Source organism: Macrobrachium rosenbergii, chromosome 22 (assembly GCF_040412425.1).
Source record: "Macrobrachium rosenbergii isolate ZJJX-2024 chromosome 22, ASM4041242v1, whole genome shotgun sequence".
Classification (NCBI taxonomy): domain Eukaryota; kingdom Metazoa; phylum Arthropoda; class Malacostraca; order Decapoda; family Palaemonidae; genus Macrobrachium; species Macrobrachium rosenbergii.
The window spans coordinates 5,486,390-5,504,544 of record NC_089762.1 but is presented as its reverse complement, the minus strand read 5'-3'; the positions used below and the strand labels follow the sequence as shown (position 1 = coordinate 5,504,544).

Genomic DNA, 18,155 nt, shown 5'->3' with positions numbered 1-18,155 from the left:
GAGGAAGATGCTATGGGCGGCATTCACCTCCACAAGCTGCCGTTGGTGGGGGGGTGCCTGTTGATCCACTGGGCAACATGGCAGTGATACAGAGCCAAGACCTGGGTAGTAGATGTTCTTTGGGAGGGCTATCTATTCCCCTTTGAGTCTCGACCATCCCTCACCAACAATCCCGTCCAGTTCTGAACATATGTTCCTGGCTCACTGAAAGACCTTGACCTTCAAGCAGAGGTAGAGGTGATGCTGAAGAAAGGCACTGTGGAAGTCATGACAGATCAGTCCTCAGGCTTTTATAGTCAAGTCTTTCTCATAGAGAAAGCAATGGTGGTTGGAGACCAGTCATAGATCTCTCTCCCTTAAACTGATTCATTCGCCGGACTCGGTTAATGATGGAAACAACACAGTCAGTGCTTGCAGCCATCAGGGAGTATGACTTCATGCTTACGGTGGACCTGAAGGATGTGTATTTTCAAATATTTATCCATCCGTCCTCTCACAAGTATCTATGCTTTGTCCTCGGGGAGACGGTACTTCAGTTCAAGGCACTCTGTTTCAGGCTCTCAACTGCTCCCCAGGTGTTCACACAAGTGTTCATCCTTGTGTCGACTTGGACCCATTTGCACGGGATACGTCTGTTGAGTTATCTCAATGATTGGCTAGTCCTGGCGAGCTCTCGATCGCAGTTGCTCCAGGACAGGGATTGGGTACTTGAAATTTGCCAAAACCTAGGGGTCATGGTAAATCTTGAGAAGTACGATCTCATTCCCAAGCAGAGGATAAAGTAACTTGGCATGCTGATAATTACTCGTTCTTAGTTCTTGGTCATCCGTCGTTATTAGAGAAGTTGGTCCCTTCATTCCCTTCAGGGGAGAATGAAGGAGTTTTGGTCTCCGGCATGGGACCCCCCGTCCCTTCCTATTCCTCTCTTGGAGGAAGTGAGACAGGATTTAGCCTGGTGGCTAGACAACAGGAACCTCATAATAGGAGCTTCTCTGCACACTCCCCCTCCCAAGATGCTTCTGTTCTCAGATGCCTCAACCGAGGGATGGGGTGAACACCTGGAGGAGTTGCTGGTTTCGGGTGTGTGGAACTGAAACGACAGGCACCTTCACATCAATATTCTGGATCTCAAGCACCCTTCCTGGCTCTCAAAGAATTTCAGGATCAAGTGATGGGACACTCGGTGGTGTTGATGAACGACAACACCACAGTAGTGGCATATGTCAACAAGTTTAGTGTCTCTTTCACTACACCTGTTGATGATACAGGTGCACGAGTGGGCAGTTAGCACACTCGGTAGAGCTACTGGCCAGATACATTCCAGTCAAGAGGAATGTAGTGGCAGACAAGCTTAGTCGCCAGGGTCAGGTGATAGGGACAGTGGTACCTTCACACAGACACCACAGAAAGGCTGTTCAACATTTGGGGTCTTCCTTCCATCAACCTGTTTGCTACCCAGCACAACAGGAAACTGCAAGTGTTCGGGTCAGTAGTGCCAGACTCATGGGCTGCAGCGTAAGATGCCTTCCAACACCCGTGGGACAACCTGGACACATATGCCTTCCCTCTGTTTTGTCTGATTCACAGGGTGATAAACAGGGTTATTATCTGCCTGACTCTCAGAATGACCCTGGTGGCTCACAAATGGCCACATGTTATTTGGTATCTGGACCTGCTAGCTCTGCTATTCAAGGCACTGAGAGAGACTCTCCTTGGCACAACCTTCTGTGTCAACCGCACGCAAAACGGTACCACCAGTCAGTGGAGTCTCTTACATTTCATGGCTGGAGACTATCAACATCTCTTGCAAGCGAGAGGGTTTTCTTGCTGCACAGCGACAGAGGTGTCTGGATACCTTTGTCAATCCTCTGCAGCAGTGTACCAGGGGAAACGTGATTGGTGTCGAAGATGGGATCTCTCCGGCTGGAGCCACTATTAACCAGGTACTGGACTTCTTTGACTTTCTTTGCCGAGAGAAGCTTCTCTCCATTTCAGCTGTGAAGGGCTATAGGGCTCCCCTGGGGCTAGTCCTATGTCTGAAGGGTGTGGATACCTCCTTCTTGCTGGAGATTTCCTTGCTGAGGAAAAGCTTTGAAAGGTCTTGCCCTCCCAGGGAACTCAGGCCCCCCTGGGTCTGAGTTGGATGTGACCCTCGTTCTTAGGAGCCAGACTCGTGCAATGTATGAGCCTTTACGAGAGTCATCGGACAGGGATCTGACCCTTAAGCCATTTTTTTGCTTGCCCTGTCATCAGCGAAGAGAGTAGGCAAACTTCATGGTCTGTCCTTTGACGTTAAACACTCGAGATGGGGATCAGTTCCGCTCGAATTTGTCCCAGATTTTGTAGCGAAGACTCAGAATCCATCGGCCCTGACACCAAAGACGGCTTCTTTATGATCCCCTCTCTAGAGGACTTTGTTGTTAATGATCCAGACGAGATGCTACTTTGTCCTGTTAGAGTGCTGCGGTACTACCTTAAGAAGACTCGACATCTCTGGCCCGAGTGTTGACGATTCTTTGTTAGTACTGGTTTGACCAAGAAAGAGGTGTCCAAGAACACTATCTCTTTCTGGCTTCATGAGACAATCAAATGGGGCGTAATCTGCGACTGGCGTAGAGGACACCAGTAAGTTCTGAGCGAGAGCTCATGAAGTCAGGGGCATTGGTCTGTCACTCGCATTCAGGAAGAATCTGTCGGTTCCTCAGGTACTGAAGGCAGGAGTGTGGTCGCGCCAGACCATCTTCACATCCTTCTACCTTCGGGACATTGCCCACAAGTCCTTGGACACTTTTTCTTGGGTCCTGTGGTGGCTGCTCAAGTTGTGTAGCTTACCCGACTCCTCTAGGAGGACAGGTAGCATCTCACCTAAGGTGCTAAGTTGCAAAAGAGAGAGGGTGTGTGTGAGTGACTGGCCTCCCCTCCCTTTCTCTTTCATCAACCTTCCTCTCCCTGCGGGCAGAGGGTAGGTTAGCGGGCTGTCACATGCTGGGACTGGAGTTGATGCAGGTGAATTTTACAATCGAGCATTCTATGATCTATTTATCTATATAATATAGATGTATAGGAGCAAGTCCTGCCTTCTCTCTAGCAAGGGGGGAGAGGGCCTGGCAATACAACAAAGCCAATGCATATACATTGCTTTATTGTCTCCGACACTTACATTCATCCTAGCCCCTTTTGAATAATGTTGCTTCCACATCCATTCACTCAAAAAGGCCCAGAAGTTTGCCAGCTGAACATGCAGTTTCCATACTCCATTCATCATGTCAGAGGCATGGTCCTTTCCCCTGATCTACTTGACCAGGAAGAAGACCCAGGTGTGGCAAACTACCAGTAAGTCTGTAGTTAAGTCCAGAGACTTACTCAGATTCCTCCCTCCAAGGAAGTAACTCTTCCTTATGCAAAGGCCAAAGGTTTGTATATTGTGTAAGAACAAATGACAAATTTTAAAAGTAATTTGTATTTTTCCTAACTACTGTATACAAACCTTAGGTCTTTACAGTTAGTGCCCACCTCATGCCACCCCTCATTCTGATACTGGGGCTGAAAGACAAAGTGAATGCTTACCGTTTGGGTGGGCGGGACTCCCACCAGTCGGATGGTAGTAACCTAATCACCTTGTTTAAAAGTTAAATGGCCATTTCCAGCTGAGCTGAAGCATATTCCTTATGTAAAGACCTCAGGTTTGTATAGTTAGGAAAAACACAAATTACTTTTAAAATGTCATTTTTCAGATGTTGTAGAGCTCAAGGGACTTGGGAAGTATGGGTTCTCTTGCTAGTAATACCTGCGATATTGCACTGTATGTTGCTGATTGCTCAATCTGATTCATCTATGGGCATGGAAGCAGCTGTTGCTCGGTTGTGTGACTTGGAGAGAGAGAGAGAGAGAGAGAGAGAGAGAGAGAGAGAGAGAGAGAGAGAGAGAGAGAGAGTCCAGTGTGTGTGCGCGCTCATTCCCACCTTCCCAGTCCCGCAAGAGAATGGTGGAAGGGACCCAGGATGGCGGTAGACTTGTGGTAGAAGTTGAAGAGGAGATTTGATTTATCATTGTTGTCTTTGCCTTCATCTCAGTTTTGTACTGTCTCTTCTTGGTGCTCTCCCATGTCTTAGGACTTGGGGACCTTGTGGCGGGTTTTGTCAAGACCCTGCAGCACAGGAGCACCCGGTGCGCGGGTCTCCTCAGATATGACACACTGAAGAGGCAACCCGTGTCACAGATACTAATTCCAGGAGGTCACTCTCCCAGCCTAGTGCATACATCCATCTGTGTCTCCGGGTGCGTGGGTCTCTGACCCACGTCACCACGGGTACTTGGGTTTCTACGAAACCCTAAGTTACCTTTGACCAGTACCATGGAATCCCTCCACGAGCCAATGTAGAGCTCACCTTTGCTCGAGATTCCTTGATTTCTCAAGTAATGGAAGCAACTGATGCATGATGCATTTGTGACTTGGGAGTACGAGTGCGAGGGTCTCCAAGGGTACCCGGGTCTCTGATAGAAGTTCCAGGAGGTCATCTTCTCTTTGGACACTCGGGTAGAGGGAGCAACCGAAGATCGTCCTGGTGCTGCCTCCCCTTGCCAGTGCTTGCCTGAGTATGTGGCCGAGGTCCCGCACAGGTGCAGCTGGCCTGTGAGTCAGCTCATCTGGAGAAGCTACATACAAGTTCCCCATACAGTTCTTGTTGTATGCAGAGGCCACAGCCTTGAAGAAGATTGGGGCACGTCGAAAGGACAGCCCAAATCCATGCCTGAGGGTGCATGATTGCTCTTACCTGGGGATAGCTTCTGCACATTTATGTCAACCTGTTCGCTGTCTTCAGGACAGCCCCTGCCCACATTCACGAGTGTGTTTGCTATCCTAGACCATGCAGTCATTGTCACAGCGAGTTGATGATCTTTTTTTCCTTTCCTCTCCTGTCAGGGCTTCGACTCCAGCAGGTCAGAGAAAGGTGCTTGGCCCCGCTCACCTACCCCCTCAACCTCCTGGGGTTAGACCAGGAGCCACGAGTCGGACAGAAGGGCTCGTGATTGGGATGCCATACCCCAGTGCAGTCCTCCCTCAAAAGTTACATCCCGGGTTTGGTTCTAGGATCGTGCTGGTCATATGCTCATGTGTTCGAGAGAAAGTCGGGGGGTTCTGTCAAGGCCACTGTCTTGCCGAGAGCAGTCCAAGGGTTCCGTGACCTGGAAGGTTCTAGGGTTTTTTCTCAGGATATGGACATCCCCGATCTTCAGAGAACTTATATGTAGATTGTGTTGCTGATGTGTTGGCGCAGTGATCTTAGGAAGGGACCATGGCTGCTTTCTTGGATTGTAAATCTGCCCTCGAAGTGTTTGGGGACCAAGGAGAGGAACCCAAAGTTTCGTTGGTTCGATCATCTTCGCTTGCAGAGGCCACAGCCTTGAAGAAGACTTAACACATTTTCAGGATAGCCCATGTTCATGCCCATGTGTGCACGATCGCTCTCACCAGGACAGCCCTTGTTCACGTTTGCGAGAATGAGCCTGCTCACCTGGGGCTATATCTGTGCATATTTGCATCATCACTTTTGCTCTCCCAGACCTGTATGGCTGTTGTCAACATGAGTTGACGACTACCCATGGCCTTACACACCTGCAGGGTCCTTGGCTTCTGGCAGGTACCGTAAGGGTGCTGGAGTCTCTCACCTGTTCTCTTACCTCCTTGGAGTCTTCCAAGGACCAGGTATCAGACATTTTTTGGGTTCAAGACTGGAAATGTTTGCGCTTCCATCCTTTCCTAACCACAGTAGCATATACACTGGATTGAGTCTGTGGACTGAACCAGTTGTATACTTGAGTGGTAGAGAGATCAGAGGGTCCCTTTGGAGGGTTTTCCCAGGGATCTTCCATGAATTTGTCTGTTTACAATCTCAAGGAAGAGACTTAGTTTTTCTGTGGACTGTTCCTCAGCTATCAAAGGTTTTTGGGAACCCCTAGAGGAAACCAGAGTCGATGGATTCGTCATGGTCGCAACTTACTGAAGGGGTTTTAAGCCAGGTGAATTTTCTCTTGTATGACCAAGAAAATTCACTCAGGTTTCTCCTACATGCAGGATACTTCCTTAGCCTTTGAATTGGCAGAAGAATTCCTCAATGCCTCGGAGAGTCATTTGCCTACCAAACAGATTGACCCAATGTTTGAGTCTGTCGCTGACTGCCTTCCTGCAGAGGGAACATCCCTTCCATGGGGCAGTGATAATGGAATTGACTGTCATGGCAGCATTCCATACAGTCCCCTGGATGGATCTTGGTTCCATTACGTGGCCAAGATCGCTTCTTCCTTTTTAGGTTCTCATAGTTCAGGAAAGGAAGTTACATTCAGGAGACTGATGTTGTCTGGAGGTAGAGCCTTATTCTACCTAGCCCATCAGACAGTTAACCTGTGTGCGAATCTGGTACCAAGAAGAGTGACACTGTCTTAACTCAGGTTACCAGGTTCATCAGTTACGAGTCAGCACTGATTCTCAGGAACGAACCAATACTGGATTCTACTTCCCTTTGGCTAGTGGTAGAAGTAGATGCCTCAAGTGATGGGTAGGATCAGGGATTGATCTCCTTGTTCATTAGGCAGTGGCCAAGACCTCCAGGTCTTTGCATGATTTTCCAGCTCTGCCTTCGGGCCAGACTGTTTCTTCCTCTCTGGTTTTAAGGAAGCCCCTCACTTCTAAGGGTCCACAAAGGTACAACCAGTCTTCTTCTACCCTACCAGGAAGGTGAGCAGCAGCACTCCTTTTAGCCCCGTCTGCCCTGAAAGGGGAAGGGCACTGGGAACAGAGTTCTTTTCTGCCTTCTGCTATTGAAGAGGTGGTACCTGACAAGCCATGAAGCAACATGGCACTGTGTGAGTAGGAAACCTATGAGTTCCTGCTACCCTTCTCCAGTGTGCAGTCCACTTCCAGACTTCAGTTCCTGGCTCATCTTCAACCTCACCCTTGGGAAGAGGTGAAGGCATTGCTGAAGGTGGTACAGTTAGCACTTGTTAGGATGCATATTTCCACATATATATCCATTCTTGTCTGGGGACAAGAGACGACTTCTCTACTTTGCCGGGACTTGGCAATCTCATTCAAGTTTGAGAAGCCTGATCTCACACACGAGCAGTGCACTTAGTACCTGGACAGGCTGGTGTTAAGGCCTCAGTCTCATGTTAACAAGTTCAGAGAAGAGTGCAGTTATTCCTGTCTTGACAGGAACAACCAGCTTTGCCAGTTGTGAGTCGTTCTCATTCACATGTCGCCCTTGGGGAAGCCAAGCCCTCATGAGTGGCTTCACCTTTGTTCCCTTCAGAGGAGAATGTGAGAGTTCTAGTCTCCAATAAGGGACTCCTCATTCCTTTCCATTCTTCCCCTAGGAGGAAGTGAGTCGGGAATTAGCCTCATGGCTAGATGACAGGAACCTTGTTGGAGTGTGTTTTTACACTTCCCCAACTGTCATGCTCCTGTTCTCAGGTGTGTCGATTAAGGGATGAGGTGCACACCTGGGAGAGCTGCTACTTTCAGGTGAGTGGAGCCAGAATGACAAACACCTCCACATCAATATCCTGGAACTCAAGAGAGCTTCCTTGGCTCTTCAAGAGTTTCAGGATCTATGATGATCCACTCTGTGGTGCTGGTGTGTCAGTACCCCCATCACCATGAGAGTAACATCTGTCAACAAACAAAGGGTGGGGACTGGTTTTCCCTTCAACTCTACTTGTTGGCAGTACAAATGTATTAGTGGGTGGTTGCACACTTGGCAGAGCTGTTAGCCAGGTACATTTTGGGGAACCAGAACAAAATGACAATTAGCCCAGTCACCAGAGTCAGGTGATAGGGACTTGGCCCCTACACCCAAGACATTATAGAAGGCTTTCCAATCTTTGGCACCTCCCGACAATGGACCAACATTCCACTTTCGTGGTCTTTGGTAGAAAATGTCTCCCAACACCCATGGAACAATCTTGAGGCCTCAAAAAAGGCAAATGGATCTCTCAATTGCTATCCCATCTACAGAAATGGGGACCATTGTACGGGGCCCTTCAGCCTCTGTGCCACAGGAGTAACAGATACACGGGTCTCCATAGACACTCGTAACACCGATACCGATCCCAGAAGTCACCTCCTGGCCAAGAACCTCCCACTGCTGCATGGGGTACATAGAGAGAGTGAAGTCCCAGCACACAGGTGAAGAGAGAGAGAGAGTGAAGTCCCAGCACACAGGTGAAGAGAGAGAGAGTGAAGTCCCAGCACACAGGTGAAGCCTCACTCCCCTGCATGTTTTCGCATGGGAACGGTGCTAGGGTCATGGAAAGGTGATGCAAACCCACAGGTAAGCTCACCTGGAGAGGAGGTCTTCTGCTTAGTCTTCCTTGTTTGTAGAAGCCTCAGCCCCAAGGAAGATTACAGCACTCGAGGAGATAAGGTTCTATCACACTTAAGTTTGTCCCAGAAAATTTGTAGCAAAGACTCAGAATCTGTCATCGTCTGACACCAGATTTGGGTCATGTTCAGTCCCATCTGTAAAGAACTGGTTGGTAGTGATTGTAAGAAGATACTACTGTGTCCAGTTTTAGTGCCATGATACTATTTTTAGAAGACTCGACATCTTAGGCACCACTGTCAACAACTCTTCGTTAGTACTGGCTTGACTAAAATGAAGTGTTTGAGGACTCTATTTCTTTCTGGCCTCGTGAACTATCAATGAGCGAACTCTACATCTGACATATAGTCAGGAGTTCATTCAGAGTACCTCATGAGGATAGGGACATTAGTCCCTCCCTCGCACTCCGGAAGAACTTGTTGGTTCCACAGGTATTAGGACAGAGGATTTGTAGGCTGTCCACTCTCATGTCTTTCTACCTTCAGGACATTGCCCTCAGGCCCTTGGATGCTTTTTTCTGGGGTCCTGTGGTGGCTGCTCAATAAGTTGTGCAGCTTGCCCAGCTCCCATAGTGGACAATTTATGTCCTGCCTAAGGTGTTCTAAGGCAAAGAGTGAACATGAGTGGGGGACTCAACCCCCTCCCTTCTCTCTTTTATCTTTCCTCTCTCACAGAGAGAAGCAAGTAGCCATTTGTCATATGCTGGTTGGGTGGGTCATGCAAGTGAGCCTACATAACCGAGTACCTTATCTATAATCTTAGATAGATTAATAGATGCAAATCCCCCCCCTCTCTCTAGCAAAAGGAGAGAGGGGCTGACGATAAAACAATCTTATTATTTTCTCTAGTTTTATTGTCCCCAACACTCTGGGTTCTTCCAAGCCTTCTTTCTAATTAATGTTGCTAACAAACCCCCTTACTTGAAAAAGTCTAGAAGTCTGACAGTTGAACACACAGTTGATCCATACTTCTGTTCAACATGTCAGAGGCATGGTCTCCTTCCTTTGTTCTTCTCGACCAGGAAGGACACCCAGGTGTGGTGAACTACCGGTCAGTTCAGAAGCTTACACAAATTCCTCCCACCTAAAGAGGTCCTCCCACCTAAAGAGGTAAGTCTTCCCCATGATGGTTTGTATATTGTGTGGGAACAAATGACAAATTTTTAAAGTAATTTGTATTTTTCCTAACTATACAAACCTGAAGTCTTTACATTTACTGCCCACCTCATACCAACCCTCATTCTGAAACCTGGGCCAAAAGGCAAAGTGAGTCTATACAGACTGGGTGGGCAGGACTCCCACCCATAGTCAGTAGTTAATTACATACTTAACCACCTTGTTTAAGGGGGCCGCTGACCACCGAATTTTGAGGAATTATCAAATTTGAGTTATTAACAGTTTTGGACTGTTATATGGCTAAATAAACATATCCTGAAGCAGTATTGCAAAATAAAATTGTTTAGATTGGTTTATTGACAATTATTGTTCATTGCTTGTGAATGACAAATTGTAAAAACTTGTAAAAAATTTACATATGACTCAATCCTGGATAGGTGGAAGGGAGTTTTACACTGTTTTATGTGTAATTTACATATCTTGAGGGTAATTGCTAAAAAAAAAATTGTTTAGATTGGTTCATGGACAATTTTGCTCATTCTCCAACATCAGAACTAGAGAAAACAGGTTATAATGATATAAGGATAACTCACTCAAGATGTCCTGATTGTCTCAAGATTCTTGAAAGTCCAAAAATGATTTTGTTTTGCTGTTTTCTGAAAACTTTTTTTCAAAACTAAATGCTTAGATCTCAAGAAGACTGAAACAAGTTCAATGAAACTTTCACAGCATGTAGTATAACTATATATCTATAATTACAAGAGGGGAAAATTTTTTAGTCCATCTTTTTTCTTTGCATATTTTTGAAAAATGTAATTTTTTTTTTTAACTGCAAAATTTATGAACTTAGAGGTCGAATTTCTTTATTTCCCCACGTGTTTATTCCGTATTAGTTGTATAATAAGTGGTATAAATTTGAAGCAAATCCCTTCAGTCATAACGTAGCAACTGGCACTTACTTTAAATGGCCGGTTCTTCAGTTGTGCTGAAGCAGATTCCTCATGTAAAGATCTCAGGTTTGTATAGTTAGGAAATATACAAATTTCTTAAAAATTTGTCATATTTTCTTGAGTGCCTTTTCTTTTGGTTTCCATTTCCAATGTTCAGTTTGTAATTTATAAGTTTATGAAGAAATAAACATAATATTAACAAAAACAATGCTATGAACTCAAAGAGGTGCCAGTAAGTCGTATAAATGCTCAGCGCCCAAGTGAGCCATGTGACGTCACTGAGCATAGCCATCCTCCAAGCAGCCTGCGTGGTAACTCACCTTACATCTTGGCCAAGATGTGCAAGGCAAACAAACAGTGCATTTACAACATTAAATTTTTAAACTGATGGAGGGAGAGCTGCTATATTTGCATGATTCTTTACAACAGTCAAGTAAATAAAATGCAATAATTAAATCTGAGACCGTGTGCTCCAGCGAGACCAACGAGAGACAAGGCGTGTTGGATATGACATCATGACGTGATGATGTTGACCCTGGTAGTCCGACGTTAGCGAGTCTTTCTCTCTCGAGCTTCCTTCCCGTACATCATTTGAGTACGAGGTTTTCTCGTGGTTCCGTTGTTTTATTTGTTAATTGGACCATAAAACTTACATGGCATAATGAAGTAGCGTGCCACGGATATACTGTATCTTGTGTGTTTTATTGTGCCAACTTACTATGGTAAGTAGGTAAACTCAACACTAAGTTCACTGCAACAAGTGTTTGACTTTTGCCTCTGGATAACATGACGAAAGCCAGCGCTGAATAATCCTTCAGATTCCAGTGCTTGGCTTCAAGCCTAAATTTCATATTCCATTCCATTCCACATTAGGGTAACTTTTGACTGCAATATAAAGGATGTAGTCGTCACACTGAAACCAGCGCTACACCATGTCGGGAGCACAAACAAACGTACAATTAGGTTTGTCTGGTAAGGTAACATGAGTTAGGCCTGTGCAAGTATAGCCTACACCCAGGTATAGCCTAAGAAATCTGTAGCCAGAAAAAGGGATTTAGGCAGGTGTTGTGAGCAGCAAGGTAAAGCACAATATAAAGAAAGACTGGTTTAGCTTAGATTAAATTTTAGTAGGAATTCATATAAACTAAACTTTACACAGAACTCCCAATATAGCCTATGTCCAGACAACTCTCAGTGTAGCCTATGTCCATACAACTCCCAGAGTAGCCTATGTCCAGACAACTCCCAGAGTAGCCTATGTCCAGACAACTCCCAGTGTAGCCTAAGTCCAGACAACTCCCAGTGTAGCCTATGTCCAGACAACTCCCAGAGTAGCCTATGTCCAGACAACTCCCAGAGTAGCCTATGTCCAGACAACTCCCAGAGTAGCTTATGTCCTGACAGCTCCCAGTGTAGCCTATGTCCAGACAACTCCCAGAGTAGCCTATGTCCAGACAACTCCCAGTGTAGCCTATGTCCAGACAACTCCCAGTGTAGCCTATGTCCAGACAACTCCCAGTGTAGCCTATATCCAGACAACTCCCAGTGTAGCCTATGTCCAGACAACTCCAAGAGTAGCCTATGTCCAGACAACTCCCAGTGTAGCCTATATCCAGACAACTCCCAGTATATAGCCTATGTCCAGGCAACTCCCAGAGTAGCCTATGTCCAGACAACTCCCAGTGTAGCCTATGTCCAGACAACTCCCAGTGTAGCCTATGTCCAGACAACTCCCAGTGTAGCCTATGTCCAGACAACTCCCAGTGTAGCCTATGTCCAGACAACTCCCAGTGTAGCCTATGTCCAGACAACTCCCAGAGTAGCCTATGTCCAGACAACTCCCAGAGTAGCTTATGTCCTGACAGCTCCCAGTGTAGCCTATGTCCAGACAACTCCCAGAGTAGCCTATGTCAGACAACTCCCAGTGTAGCCTATGTCCAGACAACTCCCAGAGTAGCCTATGTCCAGACAACTCCCAGTGTAGCCTATGTCCAGACAACTCCCAGTGTAGCCTATGTCAGACAACTCCCAGTGTAGCCTATGTCCAGACAACTCCAAGAGTAGCCTATGTCCAGACAACTCCCAGTGTAGCCTATATCCAGACAACTCCCAGTATATAGCCTATGTCCAGGCAACTCCCAGAGTAGCCTATGTCCAAACAACTCCCAGTGTAGCCTATATCCAGACAACTCCCAGTGTAGCCTATATCCAGACAACTCCCAGTATATAGCCTATGTCCAGGCAACTCCCAGAGTAGCCTATGTCCAAACAACTCCCAGTATATAGCCTATGTCCAGACAACTCCCAGAGTAGCCTATGTCCAGACAACTCCCAGTGTAGCCTATGTCCAGACAACTCCCAGTGTAGCCTATATCCAGACAACTCCCAGTGTAGCCTATGTCCAGACAACTCCAAGTAGCCTATGTCCAGACAACTCCCAGTGTAGCCTATATCCAGACAACTCCCAGTATAGCCTATGTCCAGGCAACTCCCAGAGTAGCCTATGTCCAAACAACTCCCAGTGTAGCCTATATCCAGACAACTCCCAGTGTAGCCTATATCCAGACAACTCCCAGTATATAGCCTATGTCCAGGCAACTCCCAGAGTAGCCTATGTCCAGACAACTCCCAGAGTAGCCTATGTCCAAACAACTCCCAGTGTAGGACTTAGCAAGAGCTTTGGAAATGGCACAGACACAGAAGTTATAGGTTCATCACAAGTGGATGTACAGTATAGTGATCAGGAAGTAGGCAAGTTCCCGTTGCCAGTAGTCAAAGGTAAGGGACAAACCTTATTGGACCTAGTTTGGTAAAGGTGAATAAAATTAGACTGGCCTAGTATTCTAGGGTTACAGGTACAAAACAGAAGGGATGTCAATAACTAACCTAACCTCGTGGCATTACTGTTTTAATGCTCATATATACATTTTGTACAAATATTAAAAGACCATCTTTCCTCTTCCACAGGTAACAGTTGAGTACAGATTTATGAAATAGCATACTGTACAACACAATACCCTACCTACAGTGAAGGCTAACTGCACAGTACATGCATTTGTTCATGTTTCTGAAGTACATCACTTAGGAGATTTAAAGATTCCTACAGAGGTTCATGATACGAATATCATTGAGTAGATATTGAATAACTTGCAGAGAGCTGACATTGCTGAGTGTATTTCTAAAACCTGCTTGTGCTCTGTCATGTAAGTGGGTCAGCCCCCATTGACACGAGCCATAATAAGGCTCTGTCATGTAAGTGTCTCCTGAGGGGAGGCTGGGCAGGCCATTCATCGTATATATCTGCCGGGTAGGTATGTACAAAACTTTATTTTATCATAAAAATATCATTTTTGTACATCCAACTTACCCGTCAGATATATACTTAGCTGATTGGCACCCTTGGAGGAGGGTAAGAGACAGCTAATATCTAAAAAACAGGAAACAACATATGTTGTTGGATATAAAAAACCATGGTTCTTACCTGATTGGGCAGAAGACTTCATGGATACTGTCTATGAGTCTGCTTGCCTCAAGAGCTTCAGCGAGGTTGTGACCTATGACTGACAGCCCTTCTGGATCGTGTCAATGGGGGCCGACCCACTTACATGACAGAGAGCCTTATTATGGATCGTGTCAATGGGGGCTGACCCACTTACATGACAGACCACATAACAGGTTTTAGAAATACACTCAGCAATGTCAGCTCTCTGCAAGTTATTCAATATCTACTCAATGATATTCGTATCATGAACCTCTGTAGGAATCTTTAAATCTCCTAAGTGACGTACTTCAGAAACATGAACAAATGCATGTACTGTGCAGTTAGCCTTCACTGTAGGTAGGGTATTGTGCTGAAATTCATATTTGAACAACTACAGTTAATTACTGAATAAATTTGATTATTCATCAGAGCTGGTAATACTGTCTTCTTTGTTTTGTAATTGTTCCCCTCAAAGTTATAGACTCTTGAGAGATAAGAAATTCCTAATATTGCTGAGGTACTCTACCATCAGGAGTGTCTCCAAACAGTTTACCCCAGCATCAGAACAAAATGACTCATTTTCTGATGTACATTAAGAATAAATGTAAATCATTACCACCCAATGACAAAACAGTGGTACTGACAGTGGATGAAACTCACTTAAAACCATATTTTGCTTTTAAAGGTGGAAATTCAGTACACTCTTTGAGATGTAGGCTACCAGGAATAATTGGCTTGGCCAGAAGGATACTAATAAAACAATGAAGTTCCCACGGTTCTCCTTTGATGGAAATCATATTTTAGAAAATGAAATTCATTATGCACCATTCAGCTCTGATAAAACTTCATGAGATAGAAGATGGTTTACTCTTGAAACATTATTATAAACTGTCATGAAAAGCATTCTCCTCGCCCACCTTTGAGAAACAAAGTGTTCATTTATCTTTACAAATATTCAATGAGTATCTCATTCAAGCTTTACTAACTCTTGGAAAAAAATCACTGTTTCCCTTTTTATTCAGAAATTGCAGGTTTATGTAATTTTTTTTACATTACATTTGATGGGCAATAATGAATGTAAAATCCCCATATAAAGGTCAAAGGTTAAATAATAAATATGCTACTCCAATAAATAATGGTGGTCATTGTAAGAAAAAATTGCAAAATTAACAGTACTGGTTTCTAACATTTTATTGAATAATTATTGTTCCCAGGAAAAACTATATCGTAGCTAACAAAAAGTCGAATAAAAAGAGAAAGTTTAAAACTTCAACTACCAAATAATAGCTGTATGTAAAAGACAAAAATTAAGGTATTTCATTCACATATACATGTAGTAGAGTAAACCAATGCACTGCCGTCTTGTAATTTGACGTAAACACTATATATAAACATTTTTTAATACAATGATAAACATGTTTGTACTTTGGTATATACTATATTGTAACTGTAAATAAATTCTTTAGGTTCAGTATTCTATATTAATCTCTTAACCTGTGTTTCGAGTTAATATTATTTGGTGTATAAAAATTAGTGTAGACGAAAAAAATAAGTAAATTAATTAATTACCATAACTGGCAAGCAACAAAAACAGGTTTTGACGTAGGAAAAACCTATTTTTGGTAGTCGCTGTTGAGTCCTCAAAGGAGTTACCTTCCATGGTCTACCAGAGCTCCATGGTGACCAAACTAATATCAAAGAATTCTCTTCTAATTTAGTTGGTCTTTTGGCCAGGTATTGTGTCGTAATGATTAACATTATAACACGTGATGGAGTATATAATGGACTCAAAGATAAGAGGGCACTTTCCCTTATCTTCAGCGAAGCTGAACCCAGTTTTTCCAACGTCAATTAACCTGCACGAAAGAGAAGTGACTATTGCCCATGCACATCCGCCCTCTTGTTTACAACCAGGCCGTTAAAAGACCAAGGAGCCATTACTCTCTGTTGGTCAATGCAGGTTGATCCCTTTGCCCAAATCCCATGCCTTTTCGTCAGGGAAGTGGGAGGGTTTTGAGGACTCAACAGCGACTACCAAAAATAGGTTTTTCCTACGTCAAAACCTGTTTTTTGATAGCGTAGTCGCTGTTTCGTCCTCAAAGGAGCTTTACAAAAGAAATTGACAGGTGACGAAAAAAGACTTAAGCTCTCGCTTTTTAATCCCAACACCCCAAAGGAAATTACATTTCCAGTCCAAGGTCAAGCCCCATTCTTTATTTCAAATACTTTTCAGGTTTTGATACCAAGGAACAAGAAACTATACACGAACTTACGTTTTAGGATGTAGTTCTACAGTGGCTCACCTAAGCATGCTGGGTTTGGTTTTAGTACTGTCACCCATCTCCCAGCGATAAGTTAGCACACTCACCATCAATATTACCCCTGGTTTTCTGCCGCAGCACCTAGGGGTTAAGACTAACTATGCCACCTACTGATACACAGTGTAGTCAAATTTGTTTGAACATGTGGCAATGATTTAACTGATGACCACCCTATACATTTGGAGACTTCTTTGAAAGACATTTCTGAAGAAGGCCAAAGATGTACTTACTTTTCTAACATCATAGGACCTATGGAAAGTGTGTGGACTTCCATTTTTTGAGAAAACACTACAAACATTCTCAATCTTTGTAGGGAGAGTGGTTGGTTTGTGCTAGGGTGTAGGAAAATAGGACTTTCTGGGGTGTTTGCCGTGACTTCTAGGTAAACCTTAAGTGCTTGAACTGGGCGTAATGTCCTGTCTGCTAAATTGAATTTTCTTATAAGAATGGATTTCCTTTTTATAGGATTCATATTCTTGGCCAGGAATGATGGGCCAGGGAACAATAATAATTGATGGTCAGCTATTTGCATGATGCATCGTCCCCATCTAAGAGAGCCCAGTTCACTAATACTGTATGAGCTCCTGATGCTAATGCAATCAAGATCACCTTTTATAGCCTGTGCGTTGTGGTTGTATTGGGTCCACTGAACTGAGGTGCTGATAGAAGTCTAAGCACCTTGTCCAGGAACCAAGCAATTGGAAGCCTTTCTAGAGTGGGCCTTTGTAGAGCAAAAGACTGCAAAGGGAAGTGACAACTTCTATACTGGAGTCAATCCCGAATCCCTAAAGCAAAGGTTCCATTAATGCAGCCTTGTATGTCATGACTGTTGTAACCACAAGGCATTTGTCTTCAAAAGGGTATATAAGAAAAATATAGTTTTTATATAGAAATCTCAACTGGGCTCTCAGTATGGATATAATCTAACCATATCTTCCATACGGACTGGTAATGCTGGATAGAAGTCCGTAATTTTTGCACTAGGTACCTAGCAACGTTGAGTGAGTAATTATTACGATAGATATTTTTAACAAAATCTATATGTGAAAGTCTCGGCTTAGAAAGAAGAGACTTTCCCTCCTACTATCTGGGATAGAACAGCGGACAACAGTAGAATTGATCTTTTTGTCCGTTGTTGAGGTAATAGGAACCAATGCCTGTTTGTCCAATTTGGGGCTATTAAGTACACTATTCATATGAAGGTTAGAAATGCATCCGCCCTTTTGCGCTAGGGTGTTTGCTCAAAACCTTTGAAATCTGGGACAATGGAGAAAAAATTTTTGTCCTTCCCTTGTTCCAGTCTTAAGGAAGGCATCTCATGCTGTTGCTTGACTGTCCAGGTTTGGAGACACATACATCAGGAATTTGTGATTCTAGTATGTGGCGAACAGGTCCACTTCCGGTTGTGGAAGCATGTTGGCTATTATTTGAAAAGAGTGGTTGTCCAACATCCACTCTGTTGAGGCTGTCGTTTTCCTTGATAGAGAGTCTGCTATTACAATGAGACGCCCTGTGAGGTGAACTGCAGACATGTGCCACTTCCTTGCTTGCGCCATCCGAAGGATGGCTAACATTACCATATTGAGAGGAGGTGAATGTGATCCAGACCTCTTGATGTAGGATATTGTGGTTATGTTCTCTCTCTTCTGGAGGTTTGAGTTTTTTGAGAGACAAAATGACAGCCATCAGCTCCAAGAACTTGATATAACAATTCCTGAGTAGCTGATCACCTCCCTGCCACCTGACAATCCTCCCAATGTCCTCCTAACCTGTCAACGAGGCATCTGTGAGTTTGTCACTCATACAGATAGAGGAGTCAGGGTGACCTGTTTCACCAGAGATTCCTTCCAAATTTAAGACCAAAGTATCTCCCAAACTTTTTATCCTTTGATGAGGTCTGTCTTGCA

General features: G+C 44.4%; 1 long non-coding RNA gene across 1 annotated transcript in view; it reads right to left on the bottom strand.

Moving 5' to 3' along the window:
• LOC136850564 (uncharacterized) overlaps positions 1–14,061 on the bottom strand; it is a 68,611-nt gene extending 54,550 nt beyond the window's left edge. The window contains exon 1 of the long non-coding RNA XR_010856656.1: positions 13,928–14,061. This is a non-coding gene — a long non-coding RNA (uncharacterized lncRNA). The remainder of the gene's footprint in view (positions 1–13,927) is intronic.
• Between the last annotated feature and the right edge of the window lie 4,094 nt (positions 14,062–18,155).